At 37.0% G+C, this 23,457-nt stretch overlaps 1 protein-coding gene across 20 annotated transcripts in view; it reads left to right on the top strand.

Annotated features, from left to right (window-relative positions):
- Positions 1 to 23,457, top strand: part of KDM6A (lysine demethylase 6A) — a 160,054-nt gene that overhangs the window by 8,108 nt on the left and 128,489 nt on the right. The window lies entirely within an intron of this gene.

The raw sequence follows: 23,457 nt of genomic DNA, 5'->3' as shown, positions 1-23,457 counted from the left end.
GCAGCTAGGGTGTTTGAAGTGTACCCTCTGAATAATGTATCTAAAAACTAAGGTGGTATTCATTGAACTTCAGAATAGCAGTGGCTTTCAACTGGTTTGTTACATGTTTGTAATAAAGATAGTCAGCTGATCTCTATAATAGCACCAAGAAAACAATGTTAATCCTATTCACTGACAGAATAATTCTGTGTAGTTCAAAAATAAAAATAAAAATTGTGTTGTACTGTATGCAGCCCTACAGAAGGCCGTCAGAATTTGTATAGGTGTATTTGAGAGCACAGTCTTGATAGCTTACAGAACGTTATTTTCATTATGAAGAAAGAAAGGAACTGTGCTTGCTGTAGTCTAATCTGAGTTTATCAGCCTAGAGAAGCTCTTTAAAGTAAGAGAAAAGAGTTAAATGCTTTATTATGTGGGTTTTTGATTTACAGATGGGCACAATAAAAAGTAGCCTTAATAGTTGTACATGTTGTTCTCTTGAATCGTACATGTACAATTTAAAGACTTAGATAAGTCAATTTTCAAGAATACTTCTTTTGATATGGTAAATAATAATATGTCCCATTTAATAAAATTTGCTTGCACACTAATAAACCCTGTTGAATGTTACATGTTTACAAGTGGCTACTATGCGTCAAGTAAGATTTTTGCAGTGGACCAGGTTTTTTTTTTTTTTTTGGATACTGGACACTATTTTTTAATGTATAAAGAGTGATAGGGAGGTATACTGTTTGGGAGTCAAATAATATTCTTTCACAGATGTTTTTACTTTAGGGTATGAGAGGATGCATGGATTACAATCAGAACTGTTCTGTCTAAATAGCTTCCTTTATGGTTCTTGCATTTGCTACCTAGTGTTCACAGAAGAAACTTGTTTAATTGAGATCCAGAATTAAGAGCTCGCCTACAGTTTTGTAGAGGGAGTGACTGAGAGTGTGTTACAAATTACAACCAGAAAACTGTGTATCTGCATTTGGATTTCCTTTGTGGTAAGTTATTAAATGAGTTGTTTATTAAAATGGCTATCAGTGAGTCCCGCTTCCTTTTCTTGCAATGGTGTTTGGAGGACTCTGATTCACTTTTCAGTATAGATTTATTATTAAATTCTACAGTAGATTGAATGGTGAATATGCTTTTCATTAGATTTCCACTGGCATTTTGTGAATTTTAAAATTCTGAACAATTTCAGAATATCATTTTTGATGTTAGTCAAAAGATCCAATATAATGACGTCTAATATAGAGCCAGTAGGTCTTTTTTGTAGTCCTGTGCTCCTTCCATCAGAGTTGCTACTTTGACTTTTTGCTTAAGCACTATTTTTATCATCTTGTATGATTTGAAAATTGGCTTACCCAGGAATTTAGAGTAGGATAATGCATTGAAGTTGTGGCTTTTGTTTTATGTACTTTTCCTCTAAGTAACACAGTTTTCTTTACTACTGTTTGTGTGAACAGATTCAGCTTAAAAATAAGCTAGTGAAAAATGGGGAACTCGCTAGTTTTAAGTAGCCAGTAGTTTATACTGCAGACTCAAAAAAGGCAGTACCTACCAGTGCTATAAGGGAGATGAATTTGAGAGGCTAGGGTGGACCTTGCTTATGTGACAGTTTCTGAAAGGGATATGTGTAAATACTACTGCTGAAGCAGAAAGGATTACTCACTGATTTTCTTATGAGGCTAGGGAATGGTACATATTTTGGGAGCAATATAGCTGGGATTATGTTGCTTTTAGAGAGGAAGGAAGGAAGGAGTGCGGTGGCCTAGCTTTGTTACCCTCTCTGAGGGACGACCTAGCGTTTTGTGAAGTTAGGCTGCCGCTAGGAGACCTAGCATAGGTACAAATCTGAACATACCTGCAGCAGCAAAGAGTGCCAGAATATCTATTGAGAGGATTGTAGAAGAAAACTAAATATTTTTTTGTGAAGCTGGTTTATGCCACTGTAGATACCGCTCTGAATGGGGAAAAGTACTGAGGGATCTAGGTTGAGTGCTTCATGAAAAGCTTGAGAAGAGTTGAATCTTCTAAGTTTTGAATATAATAGTGCCTCTGCTTTCTCTCACTTCTGAAACAAAAGTAGGGCATGAGAGAGGAAGCAACTTCTTATACAGTGGGGTCAATGTACCTGTTAATGTCTATCTGTTACTGCAGCACACCCCCCCCCCCAAAAAAAAAAAAAAAAAAAGGACAGGAGCAAAGAAATCCTGTACTTCTGCTCTTCCTTCAAGATGAGAAAGAAGGACAAGAAGGGGACTGTCATGTGTCTGTTCCCATGTCATGTTTTGCTGCCTTTGAATTCAAAGGATAAAGAAAACTGAGCAAGTATAGAAGATGTAGGTGGGTGTGTTAAAGGGCAAGAAATAGTTTTAAGTATGGAGTTGAGAGCTTCTGTAAAGGAGAATGATGCTGATGTAGAAAATGATAATGCAACACAGTGTAGAAAGTGTACAAGATAAAGCAGAAAGATTAGAAAAATGAAAAATGTCCATTATAGAACATTTAAAGCATAACATAAGCAATCTCTGATAGGAAAGAAAAAGTAGACATACTATGAAGAATGAAGTACAAAAATTGAATGCATTAATTGGTAAACTTGGCATTGCACAAATTCAGTAATTAAGGGTAAGTGATACACATTGTATATCTCAAAATCTGGTGCTTTCTTAGTTTTCCATGTGGCACATAGAACTTTGTTGTTATCCAGGTATTTTTCATCTCTCCTAATATGCCTAAATCTGAGTTGTAATGGTTGGAAGTTTTTCAAGTCAGAGTCTTTGACTTTGTGATTTTATTAATTCTTGAACATTGTTAAATTTCAAAGATGAGACTGTCATTAATGGACTACCTGATCTCAAGTGTTGCCTATTAAAAAGATTTACAAAATAGGCGTAAAGATTTTTGTGCTTCTTTATCATGCACCTGGAAATTTCTTAAACTCATTTCTCAGGGGGAAAAAAAGTAAAAAGACTCATTTGTTCCTTAAAGGGAAGGGTGAGTATAGCTTTTACTTTTTATACTTTTTGAAAAAAATCCCAAATGAGAAACTTTGATTAGAATCAAAGCAGTATACGCTCATCTGTGCTTTAAGTGGTGATGAAATCCAAAAAATTTTTATGAAAACAACCCTGAACGTTAGAAGGTATGGGAGAGAGACACGTCTGCACCATTGTCCTGTGGCCTCATTTAGAAAATCCTCAAATATGCCTTCAGTATAGGAGCACACATAATTTAAACAATGAGCTAAGATTTTTAGATTATGATGGTGGGCTTTTTTAACTGTAGCTACTGAGTGGAGAAAATGAATAGTTGGAGCGGGTTTGACACCTTTCAGTTGTACACAGGGAGGATTTAGAGGCACTTATGCTCATAGCAGAGCTCAGTGTTGTTGCCTAAATAGAATGAAATTACAGACCGTCAGAGTCCATGCTAAGTAACAAATAGAATATGGTCACATTTTCAACCTTAAAAAGGCCCCGTTAACTTAACAAGTTCATATGTTGGAACATTTCTTAGTTTTGATAGCTTTCTGGGATTAGTTGTACGCTGTCCATCTTTGTTTTCTTGGTATGAGTTTTGTCTGTTCCTAGTCTCAATATAAGGTGTTTTTTGACTTTATTTGATATAAGTAATTAGAAAAAAAGTATTAATGCTTGAAAGTGATCTGGAAATCAGATATGTGTTGTGATAAAGAAAATGGAAAGCAAAGCTAAAGTTGCACTGTAATATAGAAATCTATTGTAGGGGAGCTGGATGTAGTTGGGACAGTTGGAGGGACTGTGAAAGGATGTGCCAAGGATTCCTTAGATAACTGTGTGTGATAGAGATGTGATTGTTGCCTTCAATCTTGAAGGCTGTCTTGAGTTTATCAGAGAATATAGATGTATTCAGAACTGTATGAGAGAAAATTCTAGAATTGGAGTATTGCAATCTATCTGTTTGTTCTCTTTCAGTAAAAATGCTGTCATTTTAGTACTATTTTTCTTTACTGATTGATTTTCTTCCCCTATGCCTGCTTTTTTTTTTTTTTTTTTTCCTTTTGAACGGTAGGATGTTTTCCTATAATGCCAGTGGCAAACTTTGAGCTTGCTTTGCGTTGTGGCCAAAAATCTGAGAACAGTGATGATTCCGTTATATCCGGTGAGAAAGGATTCTTTTGTACTACTCGCTTTTAATTGCTAATTAAGCTAAGTCCTTGATGGTTTGAAAGAATGGAATGGTTTATGCCCTCTTCAGACCAGTATTTGCTACTCAGTTGCAGAGGATGATGGAACAGGTGATTCTTATTATGATGTCTAGATGAGGACGAACTTCCTGGGAAACTGAAAATGGGTAGCACAGTCATTTTGCACAAGAAGCTCTTAGGATTCAGGCAGTATGCGGAGACTGCTTTTTGGAACGGAGGAGCAGCTTAGGAATTCTGTGCTTCATGTGAAGGCCTAGCAGCTGCCCTGCCTCAAAGATTTCTTTAGGTTTTGGCTCACTGCGCTGATTCAATTTCTGTGTTTAGTGATAGAAGTGATACTTTAGATTGTCCAGACAAGCGGTAGAGATTTTCTAGGGAAAGCTTTCTGATATTAGGAGATGATTGTAATTTTGCTGTTGTTTTTATTTTTTATACTGAGGTTAGAGTGAAACTTTCTCAGTAGTGAAGCCCTGGTTCCGGTGCGTTAGAACTGACCTATTTTGAAGATTCTCCAGCACAGATGGGTTGGAATTTTCCAACACTAAGAAACTGTATCTCAAGTAGAGAGGGTGCACGGATATGCAGACTTACCAGCCGAAACAGGAGAACAAAGTCCGATTGCAGGTCATTTCATATCTCTTTCTTCAGGGCTTTCTAGCTTCCAGAATCAAAACTCAAAATTGGAATAAACTGATTCTAAGCAAGTAATGAGTGACCAACTTCAGGTCTGTCTGGCTTCAGACAACAGGAAAGGAGAAAAAACACACCCTTCTGCTGTGATGACTGACTGTTTTTTACTAACTTTCCCAGTCATTTGAGAACCTTTCCAGACTTGTCAAATCATTGCTGAAATCCATTAACTCACGTGTTCTCGTAAGTAGATGACAGCTAGTAGTAGATGAGATCTTTTCCTAGCACTCTGTTGGCCACCGCCTTAAAAAACATCCCCCCAAAAATCACTGCTGAAGAATAGTAGCTATCAATATCTGTAAATATTGGTACGTGAGTCTTAGAATGACTAGACTGTCTAATTCCCTCTGTGTTTACATTGACACTCGGGCCTCGTTTGGGCAAGAGTCTCTGCTGCTGTAGCTATGCTGGCATTTTTCTGTCTCGCGATCCCTAATGCAAGGGAAAACAGTGCATGCTGACAGAAGTTCTTCTGTTGATATAACTGTATTGCTAAGTGCAATGTCAAAATCAAAACCAGTAAGAGCTCTCTACTGGTATTCTAGTTAGAGGGTTGAACCACTGTGTATGAATTTTTCTTACCTCGGTGCGTGTGCAGGCAGAACTTGGTAGAATAGGGCTGGCTTCCGTAAAATGGGGATGGTGTCTGTAGCTATGACCTACCTGTGGTGTTCTGGTACTACTTATATTAACTTTGACTTTTAACAGTTATCTTCCATGTTTTCTAAAGAACAAAAAGTTACAGTTTGAGCTATGTAAGGAAACTTAAATCTGGTCCTAAGTAATGTGCTTCAGAGAGCAGGCCAATGTGATACCTCTATCAGTCATCTCGAATGACCAGAAAAAAGTATGTAATGTTGTACTGTACAGTGATTGCACATGATTCAGCTCTATTTATGATGATAAAATATTCTCTAGAGGGAAACTATTCCGAAATACGAACTTTAAGGAAAGGAACATTTGCAGAGCACTTTTTTTTTTTTTTTTAACTTGTGATAAAAGATTAATCACAAGTTATGTGATTGCCAGTTACCATATCTAAAATGTCTGTACCAGGACTGTGGTCTGAAACTGCGTAAAAGAACATGCATTTTTAGGATGCATTGTATTGCATTCTTTTGAAACTCTTCTAAAATATATAACCCTCTTTATTTTCTAAAAATAATTCAGAAGTCCAGATCACGTTTTTAAGCTTTAAAAATAATTATATTTCTAAGTTTAAAAAAGGGAAGAACAGATTATAGAAATATGATAGATCTGCAGTAGCAGTTAAATTTATGAGACCATATGTGTGTTTTTCACATTTTGTAATACATAAAGGCTTCAGTTTAAAAGGAAACTTTAAAATGTAATTTTGCTTTTTGAGATTTGAATTTAAAAAAAAAAAAGTATTGTTTGTACATACTTTCCTTGGGTGAAACTGCTATTTCAACTTGCATTTCAATTGTAAGCTACTATGTTTTTCTATCTTTTTTTTTTTTAAACTTGATTGGACAAAACATTAGAAAATGTACTTTGTGGATTAAACCTGCAGTGGAAGGAGAATGACCAGTGTTACTTAGACGGCAGGTCGAAGAACATCAGTAAACAACAGATACTTTCTTAAGGTGACTAACATTTATACAACTTTATATTGTTCACTAAATTGTGAATTTCTTTTATTTAAATGAACTACCATTTTGTGTAGACGGTAAAGAAATGAACCGATACTAAATCATTAGGGCAGGTACCATGGTATTGCCTCTGCTTCCACAGTCAGATAAGGAGATTAAAGAGCTACTTCTGAATTAGTTTGGCTGTTAGCTTAAAGCTGAGTTATATTATTGAAATGCACATTAAAAATGAAACGTTGAGTTTTCTTCCTTTCCATATCTTGAAATCTTGGCATTTGATTATCACCTTGGTTGAACCTCTTGCCTTGCATGCCGAATTTACAGATGGCTTCCTTAGCTTTGGAGAGGGGATACCTTGGGAAACTATTGCATTGCAGTGTTTTAGTGGATTGAGCTGATGTGGGCATGAATTTATCTGAGAGAAGTTTCTATTGCCAAATGGCATTTAGCGCAGAAAAGTGTTCATCGAGTTGCAGTTAAATGTCTCTATGAAACTGTAGCTCTGTATTAGTCATCTTTTCTTTGGCTGTCGAGAAGCAGTTAGAGCTAGAAGCTCTGCAGCTTGTGTAATGTTGGCATCCTAACCTCTCTAGCAAATTAATGGACACATTTTTTCATGTGTTCCTCCTCCCTCCTTGGAACTGTAGTTCTGCTTATCTTAAATTCTACATGTAACTAACTCTCTGTTGCATAGTGTCGTCAGGTGCGAGGTGTGAGTTACAGGCTTGCATGTGGTGATAAGTGGTGGTGGGGGGGACACATCCTCATTAATTCGAGAAAATTTATTTTCAAGCAGTGTTTACTTTCACTGTTATTAAATTGTCCACCTTTCCTTAAGTCTACTACCGTGCCTTGTGACTAATACAGCAAGTAAAATTGTAAAAAGGACCTAATTGATTGTGGTTATAACCACTTTTAATATACATGTGTATTTGGAAATGATCCTTAAAATTGGTTTCTCTCGGATGCTATTGTATAAGTATTTAGTTTTTTTTTTTTTTATTTGCATGCATGTTGCCTGCAGATAATCTCTGGAAAAATAATGTAGCGTCAGCTACATTTCTATGCAGGCAGTATGTAAAAGCCTCAGGCGTGACACTGTGGGCAAAAACGCAGGGTCTTGGAGGTCTGAGTTGTTCCACGTCTTCAGTGAATGAGATTTTGAGCTCGTATTCTTCTAAGCATATCTGAACCATTATGAAAGCTTTGGAATTGTGGCTACCCAGGACTTTCTCAAGTGAGCCAGTCATATTGTCATGTGAGCCTTTATGATATGTAGCAGGTATAGGCATTGGAAGTAGCTTTACATTTAGTTTCTGGAATAAAAAAATGACAAAAAGTGTGTGATTTGAACTGAAGGGGGAAAATAAGGGCAGATGGACACAGCACATGGAAAGGAGGGAGATCTCCAACACAAGAAAGAGCAAATAGTCATGTTTCTGCAGGTGAGCAAGGCAGGGAAGATATCTCAGGTGTGTGATGAGGTCAGAGTGAGCACATAGCTTAGGCCATGTACTTAAAGCAGGAAGTTGCCTGCTAGTTTTCTCTCACGTACTTAAAACTGTGACAACCAGCAGAAAGGGGGGCCTCCCAAGATTTTGGGAAGTAAACCATTATTTGGGGCTTAAATATCTCCATTAACTGTTCACTCAGAATGCATGCCTATAAAATACGAGAGGTTTTGCTTCCATCAGGCTTAATGATAGAGAATGGTAGGCAGATCGCAGGACAGGGAAGCTTTGTAATGCTCATCCTGGATTAAGAAATATATCTTGCTTTGGCATGTTTTTGGTCTTGAGGCTGCACTGAATTTCAGACCTCCTATTGTAATATGGCAGTATGAGATTTTTGCCTCACCTGCAATCCTGTATGCCAGATGGGCAAACTGACCTGTTGCATCTGGCACATGGGATCTTGCAGTAGGTGGGTGCCAGTGGTTGTAAATGAGTCCGGGAAATGAAGGAGATAAAGGCCTAGCTGCTTTTTTTGGGAGGGGGGAGGGGAAGGCGTTTTGACTAGAAACTTGTAAGTCCTTTTCAACTACAGCAGAGTTTTCAAGAGGGGGGAGGGATATTTGAGAATTGCACGGTATCCTTTAGCTAGTCACAGCTTTGTCATATGCAGTCCCTCAGGAATGCAGCTACTCCAATTGTAGTAATTCGAGAATCATTCTTTCTTTTAGCCCTCCCTTGGCCTGCAAATTCAATGTTAGTGGAAAGAAAGTTTGGTTTATGCAGTTAACTTTGTCTTGTGGTGCCTTGTGCTCTTCCAAACTGGGTTTAACAAGACTTCTGTAATCAGAAAATGAAATTGTAGTACCCATGGACGTAACCTTAACTCTGACCTCCATGAGTGACATCCCCTCCTTTTGAAGTCTGTAATGTACATGTTCATTTTGCTACTGTCTGCCATTGAAGAGGAGCTGCCTGTGGCATTCCTGTCATTCAGTTCTTAGTCTGCTTTCCAGGAAGACTGTCAGCTCTGCTTTATTCTAAACCTATTTGTTTTTCTCTGTACCTGGTGGTCTGTCTATGTACACCAACCGGGAGACTTGCATGCTGTTGTTGTCTTATGTGACTGTTGATGGTCAAAATGGCCTAAGTGTCCCTGAGCCGTGCTCCTGTCTCATACGATAAATTGTAGTGGTTTCCTTGAGGTACACAAATGTTTTTGCATTTTATTGTGTTAGCAGTTGGCCTCACACCTTCTCTGAAGGGAAAGTCTTCCTGCATTGGATCAGTGCTAACATAATAGTTCCTACTGTTTTGCTTAATACCTCAGCTGTAGAGTGCAGCTACCCCTAATGCAGCTACAGTACTCGTAGCTGCTTCCCAGTGGTTGTTGTCAGATCCTTGTGGACAGAACTATGATTACATGTATTTTCTGCTTTTAGGAGTTCATTTAGTTGCGCTAAATCTTCTGGAAGATCTCCCCCAAGATTCCAGTTGCTAACAAACTACATGTTAAATTTTATTGACAGCTGTACTCTCAGTTAATATTTTTATATTTAGTATGGCCCTCTTAAACCTGTTTCACTAACCTAGAGCTATGGTGTTTAAAAGGTATATTACATTTTCTGATGAACTTTATACAAGTAGTGATAGTGAACAAGTTATAGCTTTCACTGTAGATAGTAATGTAGCTTTGGGCAGTAATAGCTTTTTTTGATAGTGAAAGCAAGTAGTAGTGATCTTGACCGTTTATGTGCAAGTTATTTCTGCATGATCAACGTGAGCGCTCCTGCGCTGAGCAGATTTTCCTACGGAGCCTACAGCAGAGTGTTCCTACAGATCTCTTCCAAAGGGCCAGCATCCAGCTTCTGCCCTGTGACCTGGAGGGAAGCTATGGCGTACGGGGAGGAGCTGGGGTATGGTAGAGAGTATCCATGCACTGCCATGGGTATTCAGTTGACAAAGAAGCAATGTGGAAGGCCTGTGATGCAGATGGGACTAGGTGTAGTGTCTGGGATGGGAGGGAAAAGAGATTGCAGGAGGGGCTAGCCAGAAAGGAAAGTGCATTTATCTGCTGGTACAGGGAAAGAGGAAAATGAAAAGGTGATGCTGATGTCACGGGGGAAGAGAGGCAGAAGAAGAGAATTAGAGATGGGGCTGAATGAGTCTGCAAAGGCCTGGAGAAGCACTGTAAGAAGACTGGAAGGTGCCACAGAAGGAGAGTGGTCTAAGCAGAAGCAACTAGAATTAGGATAAAAGTACCAGCTGCACTGAAAATAGCACTTCTCAAGATAGCACTTCTCAAGATTTAAAATACTGTGCCAGTGGTCTGCCACAGAGAGCACAAAGATTCAGACTTGGGTTGATGAAAATGGGTGATAATTTTTTTTTTTTTTTTCAGATTCAGTACTGAGACCTGAATAAAAATCAAAAGCAGGATCCAGCTGTAACAGTGCATTCTTCTAGATTTATTTCTTCTTTTGTCAATTGCTTCTCATCTTGTTGACAATGTTTCTATTTTGGGGAGGAAGGTTGGCAGTCTTTTTTTGAGAGCTAAGAACACTTTGAAATAATAGGTGACAGTGGCTGTTCATATGTATTTTGGAAAGAAGAGTAAGTCTAAGTTAGAAATATAAAATCTAGATGAATTGCACAGCAGAAAGCAAACTGGATGCTCCTAACCGTTTGAGTGGGGGCAGGGTATAGGTGCTTGGAAGAAAAAAAAAAAAAATAGCGTGCCCACATGGAACACAGTGCGTTTAGAAAACTTGAGAAAGTAGCTTAGCCTTATAAAACTGTAAAAAATACTCTTTCTAATGTAACTGCCGTGATTCTTGAATGCCTGCTTTCCTTGTGCTGTATTATTGATAGCTCTTGGGTCTGTCTGTTCAGTGGATACTGTGCTGCGGGTGACAATGCGCATTTGGCATCAGACATTCTAAGTTCTTTATAAAGTGATATCCAGTCTCATTTCTGTTCCCACTTTTTGGATACCTTGTTAAATGGGTTGTTAACTTAATAGAAAGTTATGAATAGCTGTTCATTTTTTTTTGCTTCAAAAACAAATTTAAGCTTTTACATAGAGTTTTGGAAGCATATCACAACATGTAGGGTTGCTGAGTTTCTGTGAATGCTCTTAATCTTTTACTCTTTCATTCTCCTTTTTCTGGAAGGTGTTAAACTAAAACTTTGCTTCAAATGTAGGAGTAGATCTTCCCCCCCTCCCCCCCCCCCCAAAAAAAAGTGGGTTTTGGGAAGCCATTATATTTGTGTAAAGAAAAGCTAATTTGTATGAGGGTGGGAAACTTCAGTTGTTTGTTAGGCGAGATCATACCCACAGCGTTAGTACTTCTCTTGTTAGTAATGATGAAACTTCATACAAAATGTAATCTGAAAAGCCGTAATAGGTGATTTTGGTCCTATAATTTTTTTTAACAAATATATACTCTAAGTTATGTAAAAAACATTATGTACTTTCATTAATATAAATTTAAAATAAAGATTTTCCTGAGAGACTCCAAGTACTGAATCCTACATGTATTTATCCTGCTGAGGATGGCCAGGTTTCAAATACTGTCGGTGGTTTTTGGGTCTGTAGCCATGCCCTTCACTTACAATTTATTTGCCTCCTTTCTGGGCAGTGGAGATGCCATAGTTCAAAATTGTTAAGAAATTAGTTCAGTCTTTTACCCAGACTTTACCAGATACTCTCATCCAGAAGTGCCTCAAGGGCATAAGCCTTTTGTTTCACAGTTTAACTCTTTAGAGCAAGTAATTGCTATGGGTCTGTCACGCTTGGACAGCAGTTGCTTTCAGGTATCCTGTCCAGAGTCTCTCAGAGAGAACATAAAGGAATACATAGGACTACATGGGAGTTTCTAGCTGTTTTGAAGCCCATCCTTTCAAGCTACAGACAATTATATCCTAGATCTCATTACCTTTATGAAAATCATTATTTCTTAAAAGTGATTAAGTTCTTCTGCCCCTACTATTCCCATTTAAATGATATGCAAGATCCTAACTTTCTAATTCTTAAAATCCTTTTTCTAATTTTCAGTCTGAATTTACACACATTTGTTTCTCTATCAAATTTGTTCTTAAGTGGAAATAGCTCTTCTCTTTTCCTGGTGTTTGTCCTGTTGATATTTGTAGCAAATCAAAAGCTAGTTTAACATTTTCTAAGCTAAATAAGTTGAGCTGTTTTAGCTACCTGTTGTAAGAAAGGCTCTTCTTTTTCTCTTAGCCTTGTATTTCTCCTATGAATGTATTCATCTTTTCTGAAAATACAGGAATTGTGTAGGATGCTGTAGATCGGCTCTCACCAAGGTGACAGTAATATTTCTGCCTTTAGGATGGATTATTCTCCAGGACTTCTAGTGTGGGAGCTTGGAGGTTGAAACTACCAGAAGGCAAATTAGAACAAACAAAAGGAAAGTTGTTCTACAGGTTAGCTGCAAGGAACTGCTTACTGCAGGATGCTGTGAGTGTTAAATGAGTGGACATGGTTCAAAAAAGCGATTGGGCAAATTAATGGAAGAAAAATGCATTAAGAGCAGTTAAGAACAACAGTATTATTGTTACTGAAGAGGCTCCTGAACTTAAAATGCTGTAGTCTGGGAAGCTATTAGGGAAAACATTACCGTATGTTAACCCTTTTCTTTTGTTTCTTTTTCAATAATATATGTTCATGTAAAGGCTGTAGTGATGTGGTTTGTTATTTTTAGGATATTTGCTGCTGAATTGAATATGCAGACAATATGCTGGGCTAGACAGACCCATAGCATGGGTCTATAGACTTATGGTTGTCTGTCTCATTTTATCTTTGTTTGAAGTTCATCTTCTGGTGAACTCCAGAATTGATTATGTTCTTTTTTGTCTGCCTTAGTTTGGCAGCATGTGCTTGTCTTGGTGGTTCCATCCAATAATTTATGTACTTGAGGTGTTTTTAGGTAGTTCTAATGAGTCTGCTGCAGAGTCCTGCATCTTGTATCGTTGCATAATGTTGCACGAAGGTAGACCTTTATCAGAATGTCACACCTGCGTTCTGCAGATGTATTTTGAAGTTGCAATGTCCTCTCCTCGTTTATTGTTCATAGATCTAAAGTAATACTTTAGTATTACAATATTGACCTTTGGACTGAATTTATCACTGCAAATTATGGAGATAATGATAGGCTATTACCAATAAGTATACTTTGAATATGAACTGCTATAATCGTTGAGTTGAGTTTTGTACTTCTTATACAGTATTAAATATCTCTGAAAATGGATTTTTAGGTCGAGTTTAGTCTGACCTACAGAAAATGAAAGCACATTGGAGTATACGTGAAACAGTCAGTGCAGGACGCTGGTCCAGAGTCTCATATCTCATCCCATTGCTCCGCAGAAGAAATACATTTTGACAAATTCATGTATGCCTCCTGCACCTTGTGGTCCCGCGTGTGCCGTTTTAACTATGCTATTAAGTGTTATGGCAGTAAGGAGAATGGAGTTGAGGTTCTGCTCCTTTTAGGCTACCTGGGTGTGAGAGAGCCTAGCACAAAGTTAGTAGCCAGGTCTTTACATCTAGAGCGTCAGGGAAATGCAATGAACAAAGAGCTGCAAATTTAAAAAGTACTTCATTTTAATATTCCACAAATATTTTCAGTTTTTTCAAATATTTTTTTCACCACAAAAACAGTTTTAAATAAATTATTTTCAATATATGGTGTTTTATTTTTTTGCTTCTTAGTATAACTTAAGAGTGAGGTCTGTGTGCTTTGTCAGGCTAACCTATAAATAGACTAACTGAAAACTCATATCTACAACTTGTCACGCTTATTTGCAAATGTACTTTCACCCTCTCTGCTCTGATCGCAGGACTCTTCCATGATCCTTCTTGGCTCACTTGCACGCCTCCCTGTTCTTCATTTTCTGCAGGCAAGGACCTTCCTGTCCTCAACTGTCAAAGGTTCTGCTTAAGGAGCTCTTCCAGCTGTTGAGCATGTGGAGAGGAAGGAGCAAGAGATAGGAGAGGAAACCTCTCTCGGCTGCCTCCCAGTCAGTGCTGCCAGGCCCTGACTGCTGGCTGGGGGAACCTGTATCCCCTGGCTGTTCAGTGCTAATTGGCCAAGAAGCCAAAAGCAGCTGCAGCCCCTCCATGTGCTGAACAACTGCACAGAGTTCAGTAGTTGGGAGTTTTGCCCTGTAAGCCACACTTGCAATACAGAATATCCACATGCACATCATGAGATGGTGATTCTCCATTTGTGGCCTAAAGACGACATGAATAACACTTGCAACAGAAATATAATTTATATGCCCAAGCTTAAGCATAAAGCTTACGCCCTTCCTGTTGTTTGCACAAGTCAGGCCGCTGGTGGTTCAAAATGGCAGTCTTTACTTTTTCGGATATAAGCAAATCTGTTCCTTCAGAAAACTATGTAAAATGAACCTTTTGCAGTACGTTTGACCTTTTTAAATAAAGGGATTAAAAAAGATTGACACTTGGGACTGACTTGCACGTTACCCTTTGCCTTTTATGATTACTTATAAATGTCTTTAATGTACATTTTCAAGCATTTTAACTGTTTTTAAATGTTCTTAAACTCTATCACTTGTATTATTTTTCATCTTCCCCAAACATCCTCTACAGAAGGCTAATCTTCCTTGAGTTCCTTATGTTCATTGAGTGACTGGCATGATTGAAGTGATTGTTATGTGGATGTGCTATATATTGGGTGAATAATAATAGGAGAGCTATTCTGCTGCCAGATGGAGTAGAGATGGAAAGATATGGAATGAAGAAGATGCTGTTTTTCAGGGTTTCTTTGAGTAAATTGTGATCTCTCTACTTCCTTTCTCTGCCATCCCGCTCTAACTAAAGTTGCATATGTCTGCCTGTGTATCTCTCTCTCCTTCCATGAATGGTAATGGAAAGCTAGGTTCAATAGAAGAGATATTGTACCTTTTCCAGCTGGACATAGTAGAAGAGTATTTTCAAATACTTATATTTGCAAATACTTTTATTTGAAGAATAGCAGTATGATGGAATTGAGAAGACCTGCTACTTAAGGCTATAGTCATTATGTAGACTCAACTAAGAGAAGGTGATGTGGTCCCAGGCTCCTTAGTCCTTTGCTCTAACCACTGCTATAGTGTTTCACTTGGATTGAGTTCCTCTTTGGCCAGTTGTGTTTATAACCACAAAATCTGTATTGTCCACACGGGCTCGGCTGAGTGCTAGTACATTGTTGTGGGTGGGGAAAGGATAAGTAGAGCTGAGTTCTCTGTGTATAGCTGGAAGTTGAGTCTGTGTCATTGTGTCTCTGTCCTACTGTGAATTACCGTGGTGACCTTGACTTAAAAGTGAGATTGACTCTAGAATCTGGTATTTAGGGCACTTGCTATAAATATGGGCTACCCACATTCACATCTGTCTTTGAAAGCAAAGTCCTGAATCTTGGTCTTTCATATCCTAGATAAATGTGCGTAGTGAATATTTTGAAGGTTTTCTCCTCTTTCTGGTGAATTTTCTGAGCATTTTTTTCCAATTTTGCTTTCTGTGATATGGTATTGGTTTCTGACCTGCTGTCCTTATTAGGAGTTGTGTCCTTTGAAGCAGCCTCTATGTTCTAGTTCAATAGCATCTCTAAAAATATGTAGGGGATACATGGAGGAGCAATGTGAAGCCTGCTACATGTATATTTTTCCATTTGGTATTTGTTGATGTGTGTTTTTAGATCAGATGTCAAATTTGATAGGGCTTAGGAAACATTATTCAAGAAGGAGGTCGTGCCCAGCTCCAAGGAAATGTAAATGAAAACAGTTTGTGTTGACAGCCTGCATGGTTATTTACCCACAGTTGCTGGATTTTTCAGGATGTGTTGTCTGTGAAAATCCAGTACAAAGTTTTACTTCTTGGGGAACTTCATTGGCAAGTTCCTGAGCAATGTTTGGGTGTACTGTCATCTTATTTGGTGTTTGGAGCATGTTATGATGCAAATGCATACTTGTAACTAAAATAATGAGTTCTTGCACTTCATAGTGCATGCATACCAGCTCTGGAATTTAAGCGAATGGACCCCACGTGCCTATTATGGCTACATAGTACAAGTAGATGTTACCTCTTTCCTAGAATGAGGCACGCTAGCTCTTCCATTCAAAAGTGGTGCTGATTGTTAGTTGCGTGACTGTATCGGGAGGATTGCATTCTTATTTCCTCATGGTAATTGTTCTCAGAGCAGAATACTGCATAAGGTGGGGAAGCTTAGGAGTAAGGCTGTGCGTTTGCAGGCATTTGCAGAGAAAAGCTACAGCTCCTCTTCAGGAGGTTTGAGGGTAATTGTGGCGCTTATCAAGGTGTTGACTAGGCAGAAAGTTCTTCTCTAGAATATTTTCCTGTCCAAGCTGATCTTCATGCACACTTGCTTATATTCCAGTGCACTCACTTTTATCTATGAGTGGTTTCCTGTTGTCTAAGAGCATAATTAGGCAACTTCAAAAGCAGTATATAAAAATGCCTCTGAAAAAAGGAGTATATGTAAAGTGGTACCTGTGTGCAAGATTTCAGCAAGGTAGCAGAAAATCTTTGTGAGGAACCCAGTTCTTTAGTATACTGGCCACGCAAATCGGTGGAGGTACCAGCACTTGGAGAGTCCTTGAAGTGGTGCTATTTCAGTATCCAAAATCAGGTTCCTTATGTTAATATTTTTATCCTTTTATGTCTTAATGTGACTTTACCAATTTTATGCCTCCTATTGTGCTGAAAATTCCATGCTTCCCACCCTGTTAGCATTAGTTTTTTTACATTTCCTTCATAAACATCATCTGCCCCATTATCTTCTCCATCCTTCTAAAGTAAATCCTCTTTCCCTTATATTGTTGGTTGCTTAATCTGAAAATATATATTTTTGAAAACTGGGCCACCTCTGGTACTTGAGCCCTTTTGAAACTGAATTTTAGGCTGTACAGGTTTAGCAGAGCATAACAATTTTATTTTTTAATATTATCTCATAGTTACAGTCTTATATCACCTTGTATTTAAACAAACAAAAAAAAATTCTGTTAGTATGAAGCTAAGTATTTTCATGTGTATGTATTTTTCCACATCATGTAGACTGCATTTCTTACGCTTATGTGTACATATTTCTCTGTCTCTCTTTAATACTTATAGTCGCTACTTTTTATTCAAGCCTTTTCATTGCTTCATTGTTTTGTTTGTGCTTGATAGCTGATAGTCACTGTTTCATTTCTAAGACTTGTGTCCAGATCAGGAGATCTTTACATAAGTAACAGTTACTCTAACTAAACTTTACTTTTACTTAACCAAAGCAGGCAGCTATTAATGCAGACAGTGGCTTCAATTAGTCATTTTTTTCCTGTGTTGATTTAATTCTATTTCCAAAGTTATTTACCAGTGAAATCAATAAAAAAAAAAAAATCCCATTTGTTTGATGTGTATCTTATGGAAATCTTTATGAAAACCCTTAGCCTCTCCAATATAACTTATGTAGCATCTTCAGAAAAGATAAGCTTATCTGTCAAAGTTAACTGTTTGTATGTTCTGAAGGATGATGTGTTTGCCACCTCACTTGTGATGTTCTTTGTTGGTATACTTCAGAATTATTAGAATAAAATTAAGTACTCTTGAGTACTCTTATGTTTTATGGTGTGATAAACTATTCATTAGCTCCAGAACTATTGCTAAATTAAGATACTGAAATTCTACTTGCAATGTAATTATTTCAGTAAAAATAACAATAAAAAATTCTTCCTATACTCTCTGAGGGGAAAAAATAGCCACAGTGCTTGTCCATTGAGAAATCTACTGCTTACTTAAAAATGAATAAATAAAAAGAAAGAAAGCGTGTATATATGCATTCTTAAAAATAGAAGAATTATGCAAGATTTGGAAGGATGAAATTTCCCACAAAATTTGTAAGACCTCCAGTGTCTCCTCATAACGAAATGTTTTTCTAGGACAGAATAGAAAGCAGTCTGTTCGTTGGCAGTTTATAATGTATTTTAATTACCGCATGATGAGTATACATAAATATGTAGATACATACATATATATATGTATGTATGTATGTGGTACTGTGGTGAGAAAACTAACAAGGATTTGCATAGTAAAGGTGATCTCAGGAGTAATGCAGAATGACTTACGTTAGCTCCAGTTAACTGATGTTTCATCAAAATGTAATTGGTTATGGACAGTCTAGCTTAAAAATTACTGAACTTTGGATATTTTCTTTTACAAGCCTGCACTATTGAGCTTACACCTGTCTCGGAAAACACTCAAATAACGTCTTACAATTTATTTCAAGTGTTTTCAAATCAGTGCTGACAGGTTATGTTTTTTTTCCCCCTTTGGTAAAATGTCACTTTCTCCGTTTATCACTGATTTGCATACTTATATTTTGTATTATGTTCAGCTGTTCTGTTCTTTTTATGAAGCATTATCCCTCTTTTTCAATAATGTTTGACTTCAAGAAGAATAATTTCTAAGCTACTAGTATCTCCTGTTCTCCATCTCTGATTGTAGCATTTGTTTTGGTGATGCTGTTTCTTCTCAGTACATTTCTTCATTTCGATGTATTTATTTATTTATTTGTAGTAGTAGTAGATTGTTGTGTGATGATTGCTTCAGTATCTGGCACTGTTTGCATAATTATTTTCTTTTCCGGAAGAATAAAATATCCCGTAAGAGCTAATCAGCATTTTATTTCTAAGCATCAGTGTAGTATATACCATTTATAACAGTGCAGTATTCCATTTATAAATGGACAGCAGTCTGCTGGTGTCTATCTCTTCAGTTTTTTTCACATGGAATTCTTTTCATGCTTCCAGTTTTCAATACCCACCTGCAAACCCTGTTCATTCAGATTATATCTTTTTACAGAAGCAAGACGAAATAAACAAGAACTGAACTTCTTTGTTTTTCTGGTTGAAGGCTTATATAGGTACTTAGCATTTTCTGATCCTTAAGGTTCAAGGAACATCTTGGGGCTTTGAATTTGTCATTTCATACTATGTTATTTGCATTAAAACACTACCTTTTTCCTGAATGAAGAATTAATGTGAAACCCACTAATAAGTTTGAATTCAAATTATTTCTTTCACTGTACGTTACTACCTAGCTGTTGTCATGCTGACCGTTTTTATTCTAGTTCTTTGGTTTTCTGGGCCATATGTGTGTTTTCCCTGTGTCTTAAGTAAAAAATTTGCTGTCTTAGTGCACTCCTCCATTTTCATGTCATTAAAGTTTTAAAAAAACTTAATTGTTAAGATTTTATCATGCTTGGCTGTTTGGTCCTCCTTTCTTCTTAGCCAGTTATGCTTGTTAAGAGTAAAGAAGGACATGATTACATTATCTTCCTTACAAACTATTCAAAAAGCTGTACAGTGTTAACTTTTCCATTTTTAATAAAATTGTTTATGAGTAATTTGAATGTATGCTATAAAGTACAAGTAATAAATGTGACCACAGTGATGCTGGTAAGATTCCCCCCCCCCCCCCCCCCATGTTAGGTGAGGCAATAATAACATAGTCCTACCTTCTCCTTTATGAAATAGAACTGTAATGCATTACAGTTCTTTCTGCATAGAATATTTAGAATTCTGTTTTTATGTATTGATCTATTGGATTTTTTTTTCTTATATGGCATTCCTAAGTCAGTGGCCTTTTCCTCCTGATAAGAAATCATGCAAATAGCAGCCCAAAGTGGCATTTGCTTCGTGGGGTTTATGTACTTTTTTCCTCCCTGCCTCCTCTGAGAAAATGCATGTTTAATAATAGAAAATTCATGAAATGTTCTTGTCACAGGAGAAGGAAAAATTATTCCAGTTCCTTTCCTTTTCCCTTTGCAAAAATAAACAATGAACGTGTAGGGGATTTGGTGGACCATTTTTTTTTTTTTTTTTTTTTTAGACGCTTATGAAATTTAGGTTTTTTTTGTGGACAAACAGGAATATTCTGCAGGCTTTTTCCAAATTAACAGACACATTAAAGTAAGCTGTTTTTTACCTTTGCTATATTTTATTACCTTGATGTAAGGATTGATTGTGAATTTGTGAAATCAGATTTTCCATGGTAACTGGCTATGATGTCATGATGGGGATTTTATAACTGTCTTGTAAGAAGTGTTGACAATGGTGTGTTGCTTCAGTTTGCTTTTAATCAAGCAGGTGGCAGACAACATGGGTATTTTTTTTATATCATATGAGCTGTAACTTTTTCTTTTCCTGCAGCCATTCCTGTATTTGTTTCCTGCTTCTGCTCTAGTTGCCATGCTGCGAAGCAGCTGCTGGTGATTATTTTGCCAAGTTCTTAAATTCTTCAGGTTTCCCTTTTATCTTCATATAGCCTTGAACAAAGGAAGGGAAGCGTACCATGTTCTGTAGCAATCTTCCTTTTCATTTCAGGGTCTTTCTCGTTAATTTGTCAATACTAGCAATTCTCAAGGCTCCACTGAGTGCACTTAAAAATTCTCTACAATGTGGAGAAACAATAATACTCAGAAACATGATTTTTTTTTCTTTAACTTCCTTAGAATCTTAGTGCATCAGATAGATTTAAATTGGTTGCACAAGTGGTACCATAGATGTCCCTTACAGTTACAGATCCAGTGAGATGAGATCTTTTGAGTATTTGAGTATTCATTCAAGGAAGCCATATACAGAGAGATATATATATATATATATATATATATAGTTGTAACCTTACTTTTCAAAATGTTTTGCATCAGTTCCTGCAATTAACAGAAGCAGTTCTTTATCTAGAGACGTTTATGGAGGGGTTTAATGAGAAGAAAGTTTCTCAACCAGAACTGAGCTACTCCAGCGACTAGGCAGAAGAAAAGTCTTGTACTGACTGTTGCATTTAATCCTCAGGAGACTCAGAGAGGTTGACTTTGGTGCTCTCGCTCAGGATGTGAAACAAGAGGATGTTCTTGCTTTTGGTTTTTATTTCATGTTGAATGTGGTAGAAGAATTTTATGAAGACTATTCCATATGAATTTTCAATATCAGTTTGAAATTAGGCAAGTGTTTTCCTGGTAATGTCTCAGATAGTTTAGAGATCAGCTGAGACCATAGCTTGATAGTGGAGCTCATTTGCTCTAACCGTTAGAAAAGGGAAGTTCTGCTTGCAGCTGTGGTGCTTTTCTTGTGCTGGTATTAGTGTTAATTAGATGGTTTAGCTGTATCATCAGGGTGTATTCTAAAGACAAAGGGAAAATCCACCTTGTTGAGAATTGATCGGAGTTGTATGAAAGAATTGGTCTTAAGTACTACACGAATTAGGTATATAAGAAGCTAAGGCACTACTGATGTGTCTTGTAATGAAAATTTACTTTAAAATGGGTGGAGGAAATGTTGAAGGTCCTGAGATGCTTAGCTGTTTAAGTGCATATATTTTATCATTTCCTTCAATTTCCTGTTATTCAAAAATTCAGGTTTTTTCCCCTTCAAATACTTGTAATCATCTAGTTAAGGAAACAAACTGCCTGAAATTCCTGTCCAACAGATTCTATAAGCTACCTGTTGTATTAGCAGTTTCTGTATGCTCTAAGCAATGACTGAATTGTAGAAGACAATGTGTTCATTTCTGAAAATGTCATAGTGTGAACATTCTCTTCGGCAGCTAGAGCAAGAATTTCATATCACCAGAAAATGGAAGACCTCTCTGCAAATTATATCTGTGACAGCAATGTTGGAGGCACCAGCAGGAATTGTGTTAGATTTGTACAAATCTAGAGATGAGCCCAAAAAGTGGGAGAAGAAGGAAGGCACAAAGAAAAAGATTACACATTAAAACATCTGCAGATAAGGGATTAAGTTTTACAGATGAGTCTGGATGTGGACAAACTCATGTAGTAACTAAGGAATTTCTTCTGAGAAATTCACTTCTGACTTATGTGCTTTGGTTCTGGTTCCAGGGATATAATTTTCCTTAGATTGAGAGCTGACTGACTTCAGGATGCATGTGTGGTGGTGGGAATAGAATCAAAGGAGCTTTGATTAACTGTCAACAAAATTCTAGTCTTTTCAGTGCAGTTTGCCACGGAAAAAATTGTGGCGTGGATGAAAAATTCTGCTGTTGCAGGCTACCAAAAGCAAGGAGGTTCATCTATTTTGAGCAGCCTTTTTTGATGTAAAGGCAAATACAATTCTCAATTTAATGTCTCCAAAATATGGACAAACATCTACAGTTTGGAATATGTAATTTTAATGGTCTTATTAAATAATTTTAATACCACACATAGACCTAATACAGATTTAATATAGATGTTATCCATTTTGCTGCAGCTGTGCTACAGCATAGCTTTGTTTTTATCTGTCAAAACTTCTGTTTCTGAGAGTAACAGGCGGTCATTCTGGACTTGGAAGTAGGTGAACAAACGTGGTACATCTGAAGTTTGTGATACAGAATAAGAACCACTCATCTGGTCGCATACGTTGCTTGTGTTCGTTGACTACGGCGAGGTCTATTTTATGCCTTGCCATTTTAAAAAATGGCTTTAAAACTAGCATGGCAAGGTGAAAATGGCAAATTTAAATATGGATTTGTAATTTGTATTCTCTGTAGATTTTCTCTCTTTTTTTTTTTCTTTAACTATTTCAGAACTTTTCTTTATTTTATTGTTGGTGTTCTTTATTTTAATGATCAGGACAAACATAAAGTATTTGGACCAAACTACTAATATGGTAGTCAGACTTAGCTATTGCAGAAGGAATTTTTGAATTATTTTTCCTGTTCTCTGAATTTCCATTTAAATAGAATGCTCTAACAGAGCTTATTTTAATTAAATCTTAAGGTCTTTAATTACTAATAGTACATTAAAATCAAGCCGTTCATAATTGCAACTGAATTCTATATGTAGTCAAACTGTGAATTGGTGAAAGTCAAGGATTAACCAACTGGAATTAGAATTCATTAGAATGAGAATAGTAGAGTCATGCTGGTGCAAAACACCTTCCCTTCCATTTAAGTTTAGTCAGCTACTTGAGTTTGTTTTTTTTTTTTAATGATTTATTCAAAATTGAGAAACTGATTGGAAGCTGCGAAAGTTGAGACTGATTTTTGTTGCTGTCGTCATTTTGTTCGCCAAGCCTGTAAACAGGGTCATGAGACGAGAGTATAGATTGTTAAAGATTTTAACCATCGTGGTGAGTAGAAGCTATCAGTTCAGGTTACGGAAAATGTCCATTTGCAGTGCAGAACATGTTTTGATATTAAGTGTGCTCCTTTCTAAGTTTTAGGGCAGCTTTCTTCAAAGTAAAATTCATTTGTAATTGGATTCCGGTTTTTAACTTTAGCTTTAATTAGTGTACAGTGCCTGTGTAGTGAGTATAAGGTAGTAATCGGTTCATTTTATGACATGATAGAGATATGTAAAAAGAATCAGATCTTGGGAAATTATGCTAAGGTATAGCAATTGCTTCAACAAACATATTAAGGTAGTACATTCTTCTACTTAGCAAAAAATACAGAAATCATTGGTGTAGCAGAGTGTCCTTTAGGAAAAAACAAACGTAAATA

Source organism: Struthio camelus, chromosome 1 (assembly GCF_040807025.1).
Source record: "Struthio camelus isolate bStrCam1 chromosome 1, bStrCam1.hap1, whole genome shotgun sequence".
NCBI lineage: Eukaryota > Metazoa > Chordata > Aves > Struthioniformes > Struthionidae > Struthio > Struthio camelus.
The sequence above is the reverse complement of the archived record's forward strand: the minus strand, read 5'-3'. Positions and strand labels throughout refer to the sequence as shown.